Here is a 21876-nt window from a genome sequence, read left to right as displayed (position 1 = left end):
TTTGATGACTCCAAAGGGATAACATCTCCATGGAGACCAGCAGATAGAAAAGTTACACAGTGAAGTTATAGGGAACATGTTTACTGAGACTGGAAGAAGTAAACCGAGTAGCACCTTAAAGTTTGTTAAAAGAACAACTTGAGAATAGCTGTACAAGTTGTAGAATTGTTGTTATTTTAGGAGGGAACCGAACACAGTAATAATATATTGTATACTGCATCAAAATCAATAAGCAATGTGAGACCCTATAGAACACCGCCTCAGCATTCTGTAATATTACGATTGCAAATGGAGTGTCCTTTTGTTGAAATTGAACCAGAGAAAAATATACAGAAATACATCAAATCTTATCGGACGCTATAGGGGCTACAAATCCTAACACAATTTCCGAGTCTATTGACCAAGACTTGAATCAATAATTTAGTTTAGAGTTAAGTTATCCAGAGGACAAGCTGCATTTCTCACATGAATTGGAAGCAACCATCTCTGAAAATCCAGGGTTAATTGTCCCCCTATGGAAATTTCCCGTATCTGACTCATCCTTCATCGGAACTTGGGTCTCGAAATGATGTAATCTCTGAGTTAAAGGTCCAGTATTACACAAAATTGATATGTAATTAGCTTTTAAAGTGCCTTGTGTTACTTTTCTGGTGGACGTCAAATGCTTTTCTCCATGGAGATGTTGTTGCTTTATCTGAAATGTTTCACAGTATGGGATTAAACTTTTCTATCTTCACGGAAACCAAACCAAACCGAGTTACAGGTCAGATCTGTGGAGAGTCACAGTCAGAATGCCTGTTTTTTGTAAATTAACGCATGTAAGGTAGAGCTGGTTAAGGTCAGACAGAACAGAATAAGGATGTAACGATATCTAAATCTCTCAATACGATATTTTCACGATATGCATCTCACGGTACAATATTTATTGCAATATTTTACGGAAGCTAACAAAACTGTGAATATGCAACTTTTCTTTTCTGTCATATTCCATATAATTAAGATTTAAACATGCTTAATAACAGTTGTTTTATCATGTAGATTGGACTAAAACAGAGCAAAGGATCATGGTCTATGTAGTTCTGTCTGTTTTTAAGATGTTGCTGCATCATAACAGTGAGTTTAAGCAAAGAGACGTGTAATTCTATTGTGATGGTCCATAATATATATCACAATATTTCAGTTATTGTTACATCCCTACTGAAGAATATTCCAGGCAGAGCAATGACATATTCATACAAACAAGCAGGTGACAGACCCCCATTGAAAAAGTTACACAGTGCACCTTTAAAGCCATGTTATAATATTGTTACCTCATCAAAAACATACCTGGAGTTGTGTTTTGTTTCATTCACACAAGTTTGAGTAACCTTGGTTTATTAGTCTGTTTCCTCAAAGCTCAAAATGCTCTGTTCCCCCTTGTGATGTCATGTAGTGGTAGTTTTCAACATTTGCCTTTAGTTCAGGAGAGATAAATCATCCGAATGATTCTAGTGAAGGTGTAGTGGAGTTTAAAAACACTGTGGAGCACTTCATATATTATTTCATGACAGAAGAACTTTGCCTAAATATACAGGTTTGTGTGTTAAACATGTGTGAAATGAAACAAAACACAACTCCAACAACAACATTCCAACATAGACAATGGATACACATTCCAGTTGTCAAGTTGGAAAAAACAATGTCTAGTAGGGCCTATATTACAGTAAAAACAAAAAACTAAACTAAAAGATGCTCCAAATCAACCAAATTGTTTCATTTTGTGTCATTTTCTGTAATGTTGGCAGAAGAAAACTTTAAAACTGCAGAGGCTCGACATCTCTGTAGGAGCAGGTTCACAGGAGTGGGAAGACAGTGTGGTGCAACAAAAGGGAAAAGTACTATCAATATTTCAACTGTCAGAATTTTAATTTTCACCAAACGCAGGGTGCAACTGTGTCGGATTGTCTAACTCGGGCTCTGACTTTGCGAGGAGAAATTGAGATTGCAGGGCTTCCCCGTTGTCATGTACAAGTCCGAACTTGGAAAATCCAGCCTCCAAGGATAATTAGTCAGGGAGCCAAAGTCTCAAAAATGGGTTGAACCTGACATGGTCTGCCATACATTTTATTTGTGTGTTTTTTTGTTAAATGTGACCCTAAAGACCAATAATTTAAAGGTCTGCTCTTCCGGAAATAACGTGAAAAAAAACATTGTGGCCATTTTAGTGTATGTGACCTTCACATACACTTTACCTCATTGGCAATCAACTATTCACCCAAGTTATGACATAAGCCAGTATGCCATTTCTTTCTCCAAACAGTAAACTCATTTCACTGAAAAAAAAATATATATATATAAAAATCCAACCAAAATCAATGGATCTGTGATGATTTCATTACTAGTTGGCCATCAACAGGCCCAGAACCTCAATAGAACGTTAGGCTACTCTCAACATTCCAAAATCATCACATAGGAATAGTTGATTGCCAATGAGGTAAAGATGAAAATCATGTAGAAATGTTTTTCAGGAATTATTTTTTCACTGAATGTTGTCACCACATGTGTTCTTTGCATCTGGAATGCATTTATTGACAGCTTACCCAACCCAGTGAGGATTTCAGGAAATTTTCATTTTTCAAAATTTTCTATCAAAAAATGAAGGTCACATACACTAAAATGGCCACAGTTTTTTTTTCCGCGATATTTCCAGAAGAGCAGACCCTTCAATTATTGGTCCTTAGGGTCATAGTTAACAACAACAACAAAAAAACAAACAAACAAACAAAAAAGTATGGCAGACGATGTCAGGTTCAACCCATTTCATTGAGCTTTTGAGACTGTGGCTCCCCAACTAAATACTCATGCTCCATTCTTTCAGAATTTGAAAAAATAGAGCTGTTTCCATAGTAAATATATTAAAATTCAAAATAAGAAGCATCTATCTGAAGAAATTAATGTTTAAAGTTGATGGGGGAGAGTGCTGTACCCTGAGGAAACCCACCCAGAGACCCCACAAACTCCACATAGAAAAGCTGAATAGTCCCAGAAATGAACCCAAAATCATCTCGCTAACAACTTTATCACTGTTTTGTGCAATGTAAGTGGAGGTAGACCGATATATCGATCAAAATCAGGCTTACACAATAGCAGTCATTATCGGCATCATCCAAGGCATTTGAATGGTTCTAGTCCCATCCGAATCGTCCAAGTCTGTAAAAATTCTGTAAAAATTACCTTCAATCGTACCTCGTGTAATTCTGCAAACTCAGGGCTCCTCAGGTGAGATTCTAGTCTCGTGTGAATGCTCATGTCTCAAAATTGCCCCATTTTTCGTTTGTACACCGAAGCTAATAGTGATTGTAAACGTCTCTACGGCGCATTTTGAGTCCAGATACAAACTCAATTGGCAATATTTACCACAGACAATACGTAATCCAGTTATTGTTTGCTTTTTATACAGTTAAAAAGTAAAAAACATAAAACATACTGGAATAAAGATGCGTCGTGGCAAGTGAGGACCAGCAGCATGGAGTTTGGGAGCTTTTGGTGCGAAGTTTGTAAAGTTTGGATGGACACGCTTTATCAGTATGAATGGATTAAAAGAGAAACTGCGACTGTTTTATAATAAATCTGATTGTGCAGATGTCATTGTGTCAACGATTGCATCAATGTGGTAAGAAAACCGGAGTTTGACGCTACAGCGCAGGTGCATTCTGCTAAAAACAAACTTAAAACAAAAGCAACGTTGGCGACATGATGAACTAAAAGGTTCTTGTCTAGTTTCGGTGTGATTATCAGTCCAACATTTCAGAAGAATGTTTGCTTATTCCATGCGACTGCACACAAAAACAGAAGGTAAAACTAATCCTGTGCAAATAGGGCTTAAACTACAATGATAAAACAAGAATATAGCGTACACAATGACAGTGTTTTCTACATAAAGCTGGAAGACATATTGAAAAAGATCAAATCACCTTAATTTAGTTTTGAAGGTATCAGCATTTTAGTATCCAGTAGTATCAGAAAAATTAAAAAGTATTGTTTCATACAAAGACAGAAAGTTCTATTTTTGCACTCTTGAGTTTAGATTGTAGTACTTTTTGTGTAATACTTGTACCTCAACATCTAACTGTAATATATGTAGATCACTACTTTACATTTTGTTAATTGTAAACTGCAATATTGATCTCAAATGGCCAAATACTGTAATAAAAGGGTCTATGTTCTATTCATCTTCCAATAGAATTAAATAAGGACTCTTCAAGTACTGGGGACTGGGTGTGTCAATTTTGGCAGCAGTGGTGCTATAAATAAAACAAAGCATTAACTATATATTGAAAATAAGAATAGAGAAGTCAAATGAACAACTTTATGGGCGTGTGGCAAAGCAATAATGAGGGGTGAAATTATTGAGTTAACATCGCAAATAAAAACTAAACATTAACAAAAATTGCTGAAGGATGAAAAAAAAAAATAAAAAAACATGCCTAAATGTTTGAAAAGTCAGTCAGGTTAGAGGTAAAAAGAAAAAAATATATATATTAAAGAATTAAAAAGAAATTTAAAATGCCATAAAATATATGAATCAAATGGATCTTAGCATGAATAAAGACTGATGGCTCATTCTAACGTGTTAAACATGCACATATTTCAATTATTCACTGTATTGAACACCAGTCTATGGCCCTCGATCAGCCCTCTGCTTCGTTTGTGTTTAGATATGTGGCCCTTGATGAAAAAAGTTTGGACACCCCTGTGCTAGATGGTTCATATGGCACTAACATGTCACAGATGCACATTGGTGCTCGGCCCTGGAGAGACTTGCACAAGCAGAGCTGCTTTAAAGTCTATTCTGTGAACCACAGGCAGAAGTGCAGAGACCTGAGCCCAGGACTTATGTGCTTGTACTTCCTACTTCGAGTCAGGACCCAAGCCGCAGCGTTCTGGATGTTCTGCAGCGTCTCACAGCTCATTTGGAGAGGCCAGTGAAAGGTCATTACAGTAGTTTAACCCACTGGAGACAACCGCATGGATAAGTCTCCAAGTCAGCTTTAGACAGTATACCTTTGATTTTTGCTCTGTTGTTTTGCAGTTTTTTGTCACATGGCAAAAAAAAAAAAAAGTGGGCCCATAGATTCCCATCACAAGGGAAATCAAAACATACAGAGATAATGACTTTTTGCCCACATCACCCTCTACTTCCTCTTTCATTTTAGGTAAGTTTTCTGCTGACTGCTCCTCTCCTCGCATCAGTATTCTCTCACTCCGCACCTGATCACAGCCCGATTGCTTTGGACAACATGATACATTTTGCATGGCCCAGCTGCGTCTGAGGCAGCCTTAATGTGCTGTTCTTTTATCTTCACCACTTTGCAGTTCACTCACTCTCCTGCATTATTCACACCACCAGAGCCGTAATGGTGAAACCTCAAGCTGCTCCCAGATCTGCTCGGGACGTGAGAGTAGTTTAAGAAATTGACTGGGATTTCTAAATGCACGTCTCAAATATGGAGAAAAATAAGTGCAACCGGTTGAAAGTGCATTATGTAACTTATGCGTGCTCAGGGGCCTGTTTGTCTCCATGGAGATGTTATTGCTTTGCCAGGAATGTTACACAACGTGACATTAGACTTCAGTCAATTTACTCAATTACATTTATTTTATTTTATTTTTACTGGAAAAAAATAAAAAATAAAAAAATAAATAATAAAATAAATACATAAAATAAAATAAATAAAATTAAAATTAAATAAATAAAAAAAAATAATAATAGTGCTTTCTTAATGTGAGTGGGCTTGCCTCTCCACAGATCTGACCTTTAACCTGAATATACAGTATAATTCTGTCAAATTGTATTCTTTAATTATTACAATTATGTATTTGCAAATCCTTTAAGCAAGAAATAAAGACAAAATTACTGAAAATGAGAGTAAAAATAGCCATAATTTCAATTTATCTTTTGATTAAAATGTACAGTACAAAACCAGGTGAAGCAAAATTATAATGAAACGAATTTGCCTAATTTACACATAATGCAATGTTTTTATCCATCAGTCTAATTAAACTGTAATTGCCTTTGTCCCAACATAACTGGGTCAACATTTCAGTTTTAGAATAAAATAGATGAAAATTCAAAGTGTTGTTACTGTGAATCTAACTGCTGTATTTGCTTTGACCTGAAAATTAAATGTTGAGCAGATAATACTTTCTGCATTTTGATTCATTTTGACACATTCTTAAAACTTTTTGACCTGACAAAGACTGATACACAGTGTTCCCTCGTTAATCGCAGGGGTTACGTTCTAAAAATAACCTACGATGCGGTGAAATTCATGAAGTAGTCAACTTTATATTTTACAATTATTATATCTGTTTTCAGGCTGTAAAACCCCTCACGACACACTTTATACACTTTTCTCACACAGGACATTTACAGCCCTTTTTGCATCATTCTTTAAACTTATTGCTGCTGTCGTCCTTTTGTTATTTTCCTCTTTATGTAACGAACCAAAGATTAATTTAGTCCATAATGGAGCCCTACAGCACAGAGTCCTGCATGGGTCCATTTTTGGAGACCCGCACCTGCGCAGTACAACACCGCACCCGCCTGTTAACCTGAGATTATATCAAACTTTTGCGCTGCCTATGCCACGGACTGAACCAAGACTAAACCAGGACTAACCCAGGACGAACCTAGGACTAATTCCAGGACTGAAGAGGAGGACTAAACCAGGAGTGAACTAGGACTAAAACAGGAGTAAATCAGGAGTAAACCAGGACTAAACCAGAACTGAACCAGGACTCACTGACGGGCTTAGAGGTGACCATAGGAGAAAGGACAGACGGAAAGCTCCGCGCCTAGGTAAGCGCAGCAATTTCCCAATCTCGCTTTGCAGACACCCTGCTCGGGGTTCTCTCTCTTAAGTCCAAGATTAGTCCTGGTTTAGACCTGGTTTAGTCCTGACCCACCCATGTGTAATTACTACACACCTGTAATACGCAATAAAAAAAACAAAACAAAAAAAAACAGCGAGACCGCAAAAGGTGAACCACAATATAGCGAGGGACGACTGTATAACATTTTTTTGCGCATTTTACATACATTCTTAAAGTGCAAAATGTCTCTTATTCCTTGTTTCCAATGCCAGAATGTCTGACTCTCCAATGAGAAAACCATCATCTTTACTTGAGTTTACAAAACACCGCAGTAGCATCCACAGCCATCCACAATCCAACATGCAGAGGACGAGCGAACGTAGTCTGGACCCTGTGTAGCGCCGTCATCTTTTCATCCTGGACGCTATAAAAAGTCAAAACCCCTGCTTCGTAATCCAGGTAGACCCCGATCCTCGACTCCACCGGCCCCATCACCTGCGAGCTTTTCCCATCATGCCAAAAGTTATAACTGTTCTGCCTACAAAACAGAGCCCACGACTCCTTATTCCCGCCGAATCCACAGAGTATGGTGTCACCGTAGCGTTCGATACTTGGGTACGCCATGGCAATGTAAATCCACGGACCGCTCCACTTTAATTCAAAGTACGATCTCCCGGTGAAGCTTTCAGCGCTCAAAACTTGCCAGAAAAAATTAAACCTACTCGGGTTGTCTTGGTAATGTTGAGATTGACCCATATTCTTAACTTTCGTGTTGCCTTCGGATAACGCCAAATCTTTGTACGCTGTGTCAGGATCTAGTGTGATTTCCTGCGAATATTGAACAAATTCTTCCTTTGAGTTATAATCCGGTTGTATCGGTTTAACTTCTGCTTTCTCAACGGGCTGAGAATTTTGAATTTCTTGTTTCTCTTGCATATCTCCACATTCAAATAGAGTAGCGATTAGCCACTCCATTTCAGACTGAGGGTAGTTTTCTCTGACTTTTTGCTGGTCCAAGTAGGTTTTGATGCAGAAGACAAAAGTCCAAAAGTGCAAGAAATAGAGAAGCAGCATTTTATAAGGTGTAAAGTGTTGATTTGACAAAATTTAAAGTGAAGTGGTTAAAATGACTGCGCAATGCAAAGTTTGAGGCGAAGGAGGAGGAAATGGAGGAAATGTCAGGCCCTCCCCGAGCTACCTTTCACTTTTGGTTCTGTAGAGATTGGCAGTTCCAGGGCTAAAATCACCCAAATCATTCTGGTGAAGATGTATGGAGCACTTCCTGTATTTTCTGTCTGAGAGAACTCATCCTAAATATGCAGGTTTTGTGTGTTAAACGTGTGTGAATGAAACAAAACACAACTCCAGGTCTGTTTGTAATGAGGAAACTACATTATAACATAGATCAGAAAACAGTGTAAACATTGGATGTGCATTCCAGTTGTCAGGTTGGAAAATAAACAATGACTAGTCGTTCTTACACTACCGGTCAAAAGTTTTAGAACACCATAATTTTTCCAGTTATTTATTGCAACTCAAGTAGTGCAAGTCCATTGAAGAGCTTGAAATGGAACAAAGGTAAGAACTGAACAGACAGACATAAAAAAAAAAGAGATAAAAAATACAAAACACAAGTCCAAGCTCTGCCAAAACTACCTCAGAAAAAAAGAACAAGATGGTAAAGCTTGAAAACAAGGAGTGTCCAGCACAGTCTCCAGACTTAAATCCCACTGAGTTGGTTTGGGATGAACTGGACAGAAGAGTGAAAACCAAAAAACCTGCAAGTGTCACACATTTTTGGGAACTTTTGCAACAGACTTGGGAAGAACTTTCTGAAGAATATTTGATTTCTACTGTAAAAAAGAATGATCCATGAGTGTGTTCAGCGGTTATATCTGCCAAAGGTGGAAACTTTCATGAATCAAAAGTTTACAATATGTTTTGATCGAAAGTAAACAGTGAAAAAAATGGAAAAAGTGTGGTGTTCTAAAACTTGGACAAGTAGTGTATATTACAATAAAGAAAGACAAAAAAGTAGGAACGTGCTCCAAATCAAACAAAATGCATTTCCAATAAAAAATGTAGTACATTTACGAGTGACTTTCTGCTGCTGTTGACATGAGCTCAGTGTAATTTTTTGAAACAATAGCATAAGAGCACATTTAAAACTACAGAGGCTGAACACCAGGGCGTGAGTTCACAGAAGTGGGAGGACAGTATGGAGCAACAAAATTATAATCAATATGTAACCAGGTGAAAAATGTGGTACATGTGAAAAATTGTAGATTGTAATGTAAATCTTGTTTGTATTTATTTATTTATGTTCAAATGAGGGTCCCTTCCCCTTAAACAATCAATGACAGCTTTAACAGCAAAGGTCCATGCGTTGCTCCTGAACGACGCCTCTACATCTTGGGAATCAGTGTCCTTCTGACGATCACCTCAGCTGATGTCCTTCAAAACCACAAACCGTCCACTGGGTATTTTGACTGTGAAGTTTTTGATTTTCACCAAACCCAGGATGCAGACGTGTTAGATTTTCTAGCTCAGGCTCTGAAATGTTCTGTGACTTTCACAAATCGCAGGACCCATTGTATCCATGAGTTTCAGAATTATGAAGAAATAAAACTATTGCTACAGTAAATGAATTTAAATTCAAAACAAGGAGAATTATGAAGTTGAGAGGGGAGAGTGCTGTACCCTGAGGAAACCCACCAAAAGACCCCACAAACTCCACAAAGAAACGCTGAACAGATTCCCAGAAATGAACCTAAAATCATTTTACTGACAACTTTTTCACTGTGTTTTGTAAAGTAAGTAGAGATCGACTGACATACTGGCTGGTTGATATACACAGGATCAAACTCAGGCTTGCACAGTAGCAGTCAGTATCGGCATCGGCTAAGAAAAAAAAAGACATATTGGTTGATCTTTAAATGTAAATAAACTACAATGACAAAACGAAAGAGTATAGCAAACACAATGACAATGTTTTCTACACAAAGCTGGAAAACACTAGTCAGGCTGGCGCCACCTAGTGCCTCCACTCAGTTACATTTCTCTCCAGCGACTAGGTCAGGAATCAAAATACAACAGACGGTTCGCAAAAACCCCAGAAGTGCGAGTTCGGCACCAGCCAATCAGCGAAGAGCCATATATTCAGTGTTGTCAATGATTATCGAGATCGAGGATTTAAAGCCGAAATAAAGTGAATGTTTGGTGAATTTCATCAAGGGGAAAGGCGCTATTGCCCTTTTTCCTAGGGGATTTGGGAAAGCTTAATATACCAGTTACATTACATACATCACGACCAAATAGCAGCGATTGGTTAAATGATAAAAAGTACCTGCCTACAGTCGAGCAAACAAATTCTAACACTGAGAGGTCAGACGGTTTCTACGAAGTGAAACCGTTTGATGAATCAGGCTAGGAAAACACACTGGAAAAATTATAATCATTTATTTTAGTTTAGAAGGTCTCAGCATTTTAGTAACCAGTAGTATTGTATAAAACCAGAAAAAGACATTGTGATGTATTATATCATACAAAAACTGACAGTTCTATTTTTGCAGTGTTGTGCTTAGATTGTAGTACTTTTTGTTGACTACTTGAACTCTCAATCAAGACATTTTCAGACATTTAACTATAACATATGTAGATAATTAGTTTATATTTTGGCAGCTGTAAAATGCATTATTGATCTAAAATTTCTAAATAATATAAAGGTCCATGTCCTGTTCTAATCTGCAGAACTCTGGACTTCATCTTGATTGAAAGTTCATAGTAGTAAACAGCAGATTTTCATGCATTTGTTTTTATTGTTGAAAGGTTACCCGGAGTCAAAATACAACTCTAAGAAAGTTAAGGATGTAGAGCCACTGTTATAACTTGTTTAAAGGCTCATAAAAGTTCACATAGCGTCTCCCGTTTAAAGAAGACATGTTGTGCTTGTGTCTGGTCGTTAAAATCTAAGACACCCATGAATCATTATGTTATAATCCGCAGACTTCTGGGGTGGAAAATTGTGTTGCCCAATGGGATATTAGGAGCAGATTCTGACCTGTAACTGTAAACGTAACAAAAATCACACCAAAGAGTCAGTCAGATCACACTAGCGAGCTGCAGATCTTTTTAAATTTATGCCTAAATGATTACATGACACTACAGATTCCTAAATGTGTCACTGTTTAAGACTGACAGGTGGATTAACCAATCAAAGAGACACATGCTCTGTTCATATTAAAAACAAACCTACTAATCTTACAAATTAGCTGGTAACAATGTCAGGTCTGAAATCATCCAAAAAAAAATACAACTCCAGGTAAGTTTGTGATGAGAAAACAACATTATAGTATCAGTTTGTACAATCTCATGGGTGTTATTATTCTTTAATTTTTGCACATCATTTTATAAAAGAATATTTTCTACATTCATCATTTAATATTTGCAAATCCTTCAAGCAAGAATAAAAGAGAACCTTAATAATACACAATTTGCTTCAAATCTGCAACACAAAACCAGCCAACTAAAGTGCAATCCAACATATAACAACTAATAATACAAAATAAAAATACTTACAGCGCATTTTTAAGGGTCCTTTGTTACGCACAATTGAGCTTTAAGTCATGTTGTAATGCTGTTACTTCCTCAAAAACATACCTGAAGTTGTGTTTTGCTTCATTCACACATTTCAGTCATCCTTTATTATTAGTCTGTCTACATCTCCAAAGCTCAAAATGCCCTGTTCCAACTTGTGATGTCATGAAGCGGTAATTTTGAAGTTAACAAAACACAACTCCAGGTATGTTTGTGATGAGGAAGCAATTGTAGCATAACAGAAAATCGTGTAATATAAGCTCTCTCTCTCTACGTTCTTAAAGTGCAAAATGTCTCTTGTATCTGAAAGTCCACTGACTGTCCGGTGAAGAAACCATCGTCTTTACTTGAGGTTACAAAACACCGCGGTAGCATCCACAGCCATCCACAATCCAACGTGCAGAGGACGAGCGAACGTAGTCTGGACCCTGTGTAGCGGCGTCATCGTTTCATCCTGGACGCTATAAAAAGTCAAAACCCCTGCTTCGTAATCCAGGTAGACCCCGATTCTCGACTCCACCGGCCCCATCACCTGCGAGCTTTTCCCATCATGCCAAAAGTTATAACTGTTCTGCCTACAAAACAGAGCCCACGACTCCTTATTCCCGCCGAATCCGCAGTTTTTGGTGTTGCCATGCCGTTGGATGGTCTGGTACGCCATGGCAACGTAAATCCACGGACCGCTCCACTCCAGTTCAAAGTACGCTCTTCCGGCCAAGCTATCGACGCTCAAAACTTGCCAGAAGAAGCTGAACCTATCAGGGTAGTCCAGATAACGTTGAGATCGACCGATGTTCGTAACTCTTGTGTTGCCTTCGGACAACGCCAAGTCTTTGTACGCCGTGTCGTGATCCAGCGTGATTTCATGAGAATATCGAACAAATTCCTCCCTTGTGTTAAAATCAGGTGTTATCGGTTCAACTTCAACTACCTCAACGGGCTGGGAATTTCGAAAGTTTTGGCTGGACACTCTTCGTGACCCAGGTCTTGATCTTTGTAGCTCTAGCTCTTCGAAGTTAAAGTTAAAATTGGAATTTTGAAGTTTTTCATGAAGCTCTTGCGCATCTCCAGGTTCAAATTGGGTAGCGAGGAGAAAATCCACTTCAGACTGAGGGTAGCTGTCTCTGAGTTTTTGCTGCTCCAAGTAGGTTTTGATACAGAAGACGCAGTAGCCGTGTCCACAAGAGCAAGAAACAGATTCCAGATGTCCACGACGCGACATTGTTCTACGGTTTAAAATGTCTCTTTAGTTGAAGTTAAAACCAAGTGATTAAAATGGTTGCACATTGACAAGTTGGAAGAGTGTGTGTGTGTGTGTTTTGGAGAAACTGTCAGGCCCCGCCCCCCCGCTCTGAGGGCACATGATAGGAATGTTGTCCCACACACCCTGTTTCCACTGGAGATGAATCACGGATTGTTTTGATTGGTCCAGATTTAAAACTGTGTCAAAAAGATAGCCTACTCGTGGGGTTTAGCTTCCTGTTTATATGAGGCATTTTGAGGACTTTTAATTTACAATTTAGAAGATATATTAATTTGTTTTGAATTGTTAATTGCGATGGAAATGGTGCTAGGTTTTCATCACTCTGAAACCCACAGGTATAAATAAAACACTCATGAAGCAATGAAAAAACATGCCATACATTTGATGTAGATGTGATTTTTTTTTTTTTTATCAGATTTTTATCTGGCAGATACATAAGCATGTTCTACCAGTTTTAACCATGTTTTCCAAGTATTTTTTATGATTGTCATTATGCTGACCTTGGCAGAGTACACAGTTTCAAGGATTCCCCCTGGAATGTGTCGGAATTTCCTGGACTTCCTGTGAAATATTGGCAATGTTACTCTAAGTCAGGGGTGTCCAACTCAAATTCACAGAAGGTCAAAATTAAAAACTGGGACTAAGTCGTGGGTCAAACTAAATATTTATTGAAAAATTTCAACAAAATCTGCATGTTTTCTTTTCTTTGGAGATATGTAATGTTAAATCTTTTCTTATTAAAATAAATGTTTAATAATAGTTTTGCTTAAACATTTGATCCAGAAGAAGCATAATATAAAGTAATAACAAAATTTTAAATAAATAATGTCTCTATAGGCTCTCTGTAGCCAGTGGACCAGCTCTAATACATATTTGATATAATCTCACGGGCTAAATATAATTATATCGCAGCCAAATTTGGCCCCCAGGCCTGAGTTTGACATAAGTTAAACTGAAATATGTGGCACGCGTATCTACAACAAAAGGGTGATTTGCAAGGCCCAACAAATAATGTAATAATTAATCTCCTTCCTTCTGGGCGGCGTTTGAGAATGTCCTGGATCAGAACTCAGAGAGCTCAGACGTCTTTTATTTGTGATGCCATAACTATGATGAATGCTTTGTTATAGCCTGGAATCAGGTGAAATGCAGTTATATCTCCTTTTTTGTTTGTTTTGTTTTTGTTTTTGACGATTTTAAAGGGAATGCATGTCGGCCTCGTTGAGCTATGCTTAAGCTGTGGTTTAGTGTATTATTGAATTATATTGTATGCATAGAGTATCACACTGCTGCACAACCATTTCATTCTGGAACAATAATAAATTTGAAAGCTGAAAGTTGTATAATCTCAGCATATAATGTTGTGATATAAGTAAAGGTGTATATACCCAACAGAGAAACTGCATTTTTGTTTGTCAGCTCTTGTTATCTTGGCCTATTTCATCAGATGTAAATGCACCAGTTAGGTAGCTGCAAAGCTCAACTGTAGTCCCTGGGCAAGGTGTAAAAATGCTGACAATGGCCATATAAAAAACATAATATTATAAACATTCATTGTAAAATTAATAAGCTATAACAATAAAAGTTAGTAAAGGTGACTAAGCTGCATAAAAGTTCTTCCACACAAGATGCAAAGGTACAATAATACTAACACAGACATGATACACACTTTGTTGCATTTCTGTTTTTTCTCTTCTGGTGATTTCTCTGCTGTTCATGTCTCTGGGTCCACTACAGATAGTAAATAAACTTCTCCTGCGTTAGAACTCCTCTCTTCGTACAACTCTTCCTCTTACTTCAGTTTATTCTACAACATTTGTAGTTGGAAATACACTGGATCGCTGCCACATGAACTAGTCGAACAAGTCCAATCACACGGAGCTGCCACATACTGAGGACACATCATGACAATCAGAGCCCTTTTGGTTTGTGTTTTTTTTGGCAAACACGTTTTAGTCATGGCAACGGCAAGCCAAAACAAAGAAGTCATTGTGCTTTTATGTTGGAACATTGCCTTGAGAACTGAAACAAAAACCCTGCACATCACTCGTAGTTTATAAGGTAAGATTTAAAAACACTTTTTTTCCCACCGCAATGCGACTTTTGCTGTTAATGTAAATGCATTATTCCAACAAGATAATTAGAAAAGAATGATTAAAGTCTGTCTATTTTTATACATTTTATTACTTCCAGAGGGGAATTTGTCCTCTGCATTCTCAATCAGGACTACCTTAGCTGGAAGATGTGAACCCAGAGGAAACCCACCGAAACACGAGGAGAACATGCAAACTCCACACAGAAAGGCCAGGGAATCGAACCCAGAACCTTTTTGCTGTGGGTTTTCTATAAATTACTGTATTTTCCGGGCTATTAGGTGCACTCTTTAGCCTCCAACTCCGTCGAAAAAACAGCCGTGCGCCCCGTAATCCAGAGCGCCCTAAACACGAATCCACTCAGGTATCCCAGCACGACTTCAGTAAACTACAAAGCCGCATCATGTGCAGCGCATGCAAACACAAACGGAGCAGACAGCGACCGCGCAAGTGAAAAAATCCGCAGACACGCCGACGAGGAATGGAATGGAGGAAAGAACCGAAAAAGCGAGTGCAATGTGCCACTTCTAGCCACAACTGAACAACTGAGTCACAGCGAACACGCCGACAATCCAGCGGTCCCAGACAGCACCCTCCCTACAAGCAGTGTTGGGAAGGTTACTTTTAAAATGTATTCCCCTACAGATTACAGATTACATACCCCAAAATGTCGTTTGTAACGTAATCTATTAAATTACTTAAAGTGAGTAACGTAATCTGAATACTTTAGATTAGTTGGTTTGCTGTAGAGAAGCAAAGACGAGGAAATCGTAACATAAGACGTTTTGTCTGATAAAAGAAAATAAAAAGATCAGACTTTACTTAAACATAGTAAAAATATTATTGATAGAAGAGGAGGAGACACGGTCCACGCAGCATGGTTTAGTCCTGTTAAATCCTGTTTTTGACCTGGTTTAGTCCTGGTTTTAGACCAGTTTTAGACCTGGGTTAGACCTGGTTTAGATCTTGTTTAGATCTAGATTAGACCTGCTTTTAGTCCTGTTTTAGTCCTGGATTTAGACCTGGTTTAGACCTGGTTGAGATCTAGTTTAGACCTGGTTTAGTTTCTGGGAATGAGTAGTTTAATAGTTTAATAATAATATAGCTCAAAATGTGAAAACAGGAAAATACCGCTGTGTAATCCATTCATTTCAACAAAGTAACTGTAATCCAATTATCACTCACTGAAACCGTTACTCATAATTTGTACTCTGATTATGTAACTCCAGTACATGTAATCTGCCTACACACCACAACTGAACAAAGCCCAGAGTCACCGTGAACTCACCAAACAAAGTCCAACTGACCCATCCAACTGCTGTGTTTCGTTTAAAGTCCGGTGTGATTTATTTGTGAAAAAAGTTTGAAAATAGACCATTTAATGACAGTGCGTTTTATAATCCAGAGCGAATAATAGCCCGGAAAATAAGGTACTATTACTCTATCTTGGGAGAGGCCTAGTTTTATATTGAAAGAAAAATATAACATGAACTATTTTTTTAAGTTGTTCTTGTAAATGTACTTCACTTCTTCTGATGATTCATTATTGAGTGAACTTCAATGTCGTTCCGAATGACATTTCCAGATGTCTATTTGTATATATTGAATGAACACTACAGACAGCAAAACAAAGTACAAAATTCGCATAGTCACAGTCGTATTATTTCGATTTTAAAAGTACATTGTGTAACTTTGCTTTTCTCCATGCAAATGTTATTGCTTTGTCTGGATGTGTCGCAGTATGGTATTAAATATTTCGATCATCATGGAGACTAAACCAGACCAAGTTACAGGTCAGATCTGTGGAGAGGCGACTCCGCTCACAGTCAGAATGCCTGTTTTTTTCTCGGTATTTTCGAGCTATAAAACCACCTGTAATTGAATAAATGTGAGGTAGAGCTGTTTAATGTCACACCGTGGAACATTCCAGGCAGAGCAATGATATCTCCATAGAAACAAGTAGATGATGGATCCTCCACCAGAAAAGTTACACAATGCACCTTTAAAGAACATAAGCACTTGCCCCGCTTTAGATTTGGGCGAATCTAAGCCCTGATTGTTTCTCTCACTCTGTGCCTTTTTCCTTTGATAAAATGAATTATTATCCTGACTTCTTAATTATAAATTCATGATAATACAACACAGTTTTTTGATTCTCTCTTGGATGTGAACAAATCTTAATGAACTGACTCGCATTAAAAGGCCCGTGTTACCCTATTTTCTGATTTATATTATGTTTTCTCACTGCAAACATACCTGGAGTTGTGTTTTGTTTCATTCATGTTTAACACACTAACCCTACATATTTAGGCTGAGTTATTTTCTCAAACTGAAAACACTCTGTTCCACCTTGTGATGTCATGTGGTACTACAATAAGTGCTCCAATGTGTTTTTAAACTCCATACACCTTCACTAGAATCATTTAGATAATTTTGGCCCTGGAATTGTCAGTTAGAGATCTGCACAGGACAGAATTTTTAGTTCCGCTCCTGCCCACACCTGCATTGTCCAGTCCTGCTCCCGCTTGCACCCGCAAAGAATTGTAATTTTCATTCTCGCTTTCACCTGCATCTGCGATATTTTTTCCCACTCCCACCCACAAATCCCGCAAGATGGGGACGTTCGCTTTCTTAAGCTCTGCCGAACACGGAGAAGCGGAAAGGAATTGTCTAAAATGTGCCCGAGATTAGACCACATCCGCAAGTTTAGGCTGCTTAAAATGTTTTTATTAATGCCAAATAAAATATCCAGCACAAATGATGTATGATAGGTTTACATTATTCATTTGTTTATTTTACTTTACACTCATATTTAGTTTGCGGGACTCCAGTTTATCATTCCTGCTCCCGCAAATGCCCGCAATGAGCTTTCAAAATGTGTCCAGCGCCACACTGTTTTGTTACTGGTCCCGCAAGTCCGACAGTGCAGGGCTCTATTGCCAGTCTTTACTGAATGAAAGGTAAAGAGTGGCTGTTGCTTTGAAAACTACCGCTTCATGACATCACAAGGTGGAACAGAGCATTTTGAGCTTTGGAGATGTCGACAGACTAATAACAAAAGGTTACTCAAACATGTGTGAATGAAACAAAACAACTTCAGGTCTGTTTTTGAGGAGGTAACAGTATTATAACAAGAAGAAAAATCCATTTTACGTAATATTGACCTTTTAAAGTACAAAATGACCCATCACTGTTTCTCCCTGTTCCTTCCATTCATTCATTTTTTTTTTTTTTTTTTTACAGAACCTTCAATATCCAGTAACGATGGTCAGCCTGGGGTCAGCCTGACCTCGGTCCACCTTCTGGGGCTCAATGCAGGTCCATTATGTCCCTCCGGAGAGCTCTGGTGCGCTGGAGAATGGGCCAAATGCAGCGCAGCACCTGGCTCTCTCTCATCAGCTCGTCATTGTGGAGTCTGGATTAAGCGTGACAGAGGCCTGACCGGAGCGAGCGCTAATGCACTCAGCACCTGCAGTTTATCAGGCGGCGCGCGGATGACACTGGAGGATACTGTCTGTGATGTAGCGAGGAGACTGGAGAGTGTCAGGCGCCCGCTTTTCCATCAACAAGAGAGGGCTATTAGCGAACAGGAGCAACTGAGGAAGAGGACACCTGGACCTGGAATGGATTTGATACCAATTTTAGAGCCATTTAGAAGTTGTGTTTTTAGGAGTTGTGTTTTGTTTCATTCACAAATGTTTGAGTAATTCCTTATTATTAGTCCGTCTACATCAAGTTAAGCTCCTTTTACCTTTAGTTCAGTAGAGATTGACAATTCCATGGCAGAAATTATACAAATGATTCCAGTGAAGGTGTTTTTTGTTTGAGAGAAGAACTCAGACAGAGTATTGAACATTGTATTAAACATGTGTGAATGAAACAAAACACCAGGTCTGTTTTTGATGAGGATGATGTTTCCCTTGAGATCAAACATTCTAGACAAAACATTAACATCTCCATGAAGACAAGCAGGTGATGGAAAAGTTGCACAACGCACCTTAAATATGCTGAAAAACAACACATGAGTAATACATCATTAAAGAACACACATTATAGAAAATTGACTTTTTTGGACTTTTAGCCATTTTGTATTGTTATCCCCTCAGCAAAAACATATCCAGAGTTGTATTTTGCTTTCAAAGTGATAAAAAATGTTTGCGTTTTGCCTGGATTGTTGTGTCACAGGTAAAAATCTGATATTCTTCTATGCAGTTTTTAAGACTGGACAAACTGTGTGTACAACTGTTACATTCCCTTTGCTAGGGGAGAAGGAAAGTAACAATAAAAAAAAAAAAAAAAGATGTTAAAGGTTGAATTAAAAATTGTGAATTTATGAATTTACAGTGTTTGGAGAAAAAAAACAAAGAAAGGTTGTGGTGAAATAAAAGAGTTAAACAAAAATTAATTACGAAACTGTAGAGCCCTAACTAAGTATAACGTAAAAAAGAACCTAACTAAAGTTGTACTACCAACAAGCAAGGTGTCTCAAACAAAAGGAATTTACAAAGGCATCGGTTGGCATAATTAATGAAAAATGAGACACAACCGAAAAAGAAAATAACCCAATAAAATGGCGAGCTGGAACGCAGGTGTCCAGTTGTACCGAGCAGAAGGAAAAATGTCCTTTTTATACTCCGCGCCCCACAGGTGGCATCCGTGGATTGGTGGGGGCGGAAGGGTGTCTGGCCAATCCAAGGAGCGATCCAACGCCCATCCTCCGTCCGGCGATCTCTGCTCCTGCGAATCCGAGTCCAGAGCTCGAAGACCAGATTGCATATGCACAAAAGAAACAAGAAACAATGGGAGCAGGAATACTCAAATACCACAAGAAAACAAACAAATATAATACCTTATTTTCTGGGCTATTAGGCGCTCTGGATTACAAGGCGCACTGTCATTAAATGGTCTATTTTCGAACTTTTTTCACAAATAAACTGCACTGGACTTTAAACTAAACACAACACTTCAATGCGTCAGTGGGACAGCCTGGATAATCAAGAGTTCGCACCATTTTTTAGATATATTCATATGTATCTTATACAAGCTCATATACTTATGGCTCTAGCTCTCTCGTTAGCTCTCTCGCGTGGCGGCGGTCTGTGCATGTAAACACTGCCGAACAACTGAAGAAAGTGATGGATCGGTGCGCGGCTGTCACCTGGCGGCCGCGCGCAGTGGTACGTACGGAGAGAAAATAGCACCAAGCGATTATGAGATCTGACTTTTTTTGGCGACGATGGTTTTGTGATGCAAATGTATCACTCTTTTGAACACATATTGCTTTGAGAAGAAAAACCGCTTTAGTATACAGTCCCCACACAACTTGCCGAACTACTTTCCTCAGCACCAAAACGGGCCAGTATCTCGGCTCACCGGACGCTTTCGGGGGTAAGTCGGTGTGAATGCACAACACTGATGACGGGGATGACATACAGATTTATGTCAAAAAATCCGAACTATCCCTTTAATCATTAAAGAGACAGATTGGTTCCTTTTTACTTGGCCAAGGAGTAGAAGAGAAACTACCTGTCTCATCCTAACTGAAGCTCTCTTCTCTCCACAGCCCTTTTATTGAGCATCACACAATTATCACACAATAGGTTACATTCCTTACATTACATATTGTTCACATGTTATCTCATGACTGACAAGCTTCCGCTGACACAGCCCCCAATTACACACTGATTTCATACTCCAGGTGGTAGATAGCCTCTAGTCATTCCCCAGAGTCCTGTGTTACACTCATGATGTTTACCATTAATAGTTGTTTCTCCCGGTACATTATTATTAACAATCCGCTGGATTGTCGGCGTGTTCGCAGTGATTCAGTTGTTCAGTTGTGTCTAGAAGTGGCACATTGCTCTCGCTTTTTTGGTTCGTTCCTCCGTTCCATTACTCGTCAGCGTGGAGTGATGAGTGTCGCTGTCTGCTCCGTGCGTGTTTGCGAGGGCTGCGGGTGGTGAACTGAAGTTGTGCTGGGACACCGGAGTGGATTCCTGTATAGGGCGCTCTGGATTGTGGGATGCGCAATCTTTTTTTGATGGGGTTGGAGGCTTAAGAGTGCGTCTAATAGCCCGGAAAATACAGTACTCTACTAGCCTGGCATTTGCATGTATTCAGTGCTTCATTTGTTTATTTCGTGGTTGTTCATTCCTGTTGCTGACAGCAGAGGGAGCTCCAACACCTAAATGCCTCAATTGAAATAGACGTATCGTTTTTATACCGTAGTTATTTTATTGCTAAAAAAATACCTTGAAAAAATTCTTGCTTTGAAATCTCGACTTTTCGTGATGTGATCTGTTAACTTGACCTGGTGGTGTTGCCATGTTTGTGGAACCTTCCAGGCAAAGCAATAACATCTCCACGGAAACGAGCAGGTTGTGAGCTCTTTATCCAAAAAAATTACACGATGCACCTTTAAAGCAGACCTATTACACAAAATTTACTTTTCAGAGCTTTTAACCATGTGACGGTTTCTTCATTCCTAACCATCTTGAAGTATTTGGAGTGATTCGTGTATGTCTGAGTAATCTTTAATCGCCTATTTTCAAGACGCCATTTTTGCCAACCATTATTTTCGCCAACGCTGGCACACGCCCACTGCTTTCTACAAATTCTAGGATACAGCAGCATCGCATGATCATTTTGGTACAAATGATAAAAACTAAACAATAAACAATTTCAATTATTTACACTTTTTTCCCTCAATTATTTCAGATTCCAAACCCAAGAAGATATTGCGCCATATACACTTATTTCCCCAGTGCTCTTCTGATATTTAACTTCGCTTTCGACTGCATGGTAATTTACGCAGAGCACATGAAAGCAGCATTATCCTGAGCAGACCACTAATCTATTTAAACGCTGTGATGAGATTGAGAGTGTAGCGTGCTTTAGGTGAGACTGTCTCTGTGCACCTTGATGCCTGTGACTAATGGGCTCTCTCCTCTCCAGATGGCCCTTATTTATTCAGCCCAAACGCTCGTGTTGTTTTCTTCCTCTAATTGTTAAAACGGGACATTTTTTGGTGGCCCAGATGTTGTTATGATTTCCCATGACTTTACACTG

At 38.7% G+C, this 21876-nt stretch overlaps 1 long non-coding RNA gene across 1 annotated transcript in view; it reads left to right on the top strand.

Annotated features, from left to right (window-relative positions):
* Positions 1 to 18444, top strand: part of LOC129412063 (uncharacterized) — a 37270-nt gene extending 18826 nt beyond the window's left edge. The window contains exon 3 of the long non-coding RNA XR_008633556.1: positions 18052 to 18444. This is a non-coding gene — a long non-coding RNA (uncharacterized LOC129412063). The remainder of the gene's footprint in view (positions 1 to 18051) is intronic.
* Positions 18445 to 21876: the final 3432 nt, after the last annotated feature.

This window comes from Boleophthalmus pectinirostris, unplaced genomic scaffold, assembly GCF_026225935.1.
Source record: "Boleophthalmus pectinirostris isolate CB_2022bp ecotype Guang Dong unplaced genomic scaffold, ASM2622593v1 HiC_scaffold_7, whole genome shotgun sequence".
Classification (NCBI taxonomy): domain Eukaryota; kingdom Metazoa; phylum Chordata; class Actinopteri; order Gobiiformes; family Gobiidae; genus Boleophthalmus; species Boleophthalmus pectinirostris.
This window is presented reverse-complemented; position numbering and strand designations above follow the sequence as displayed.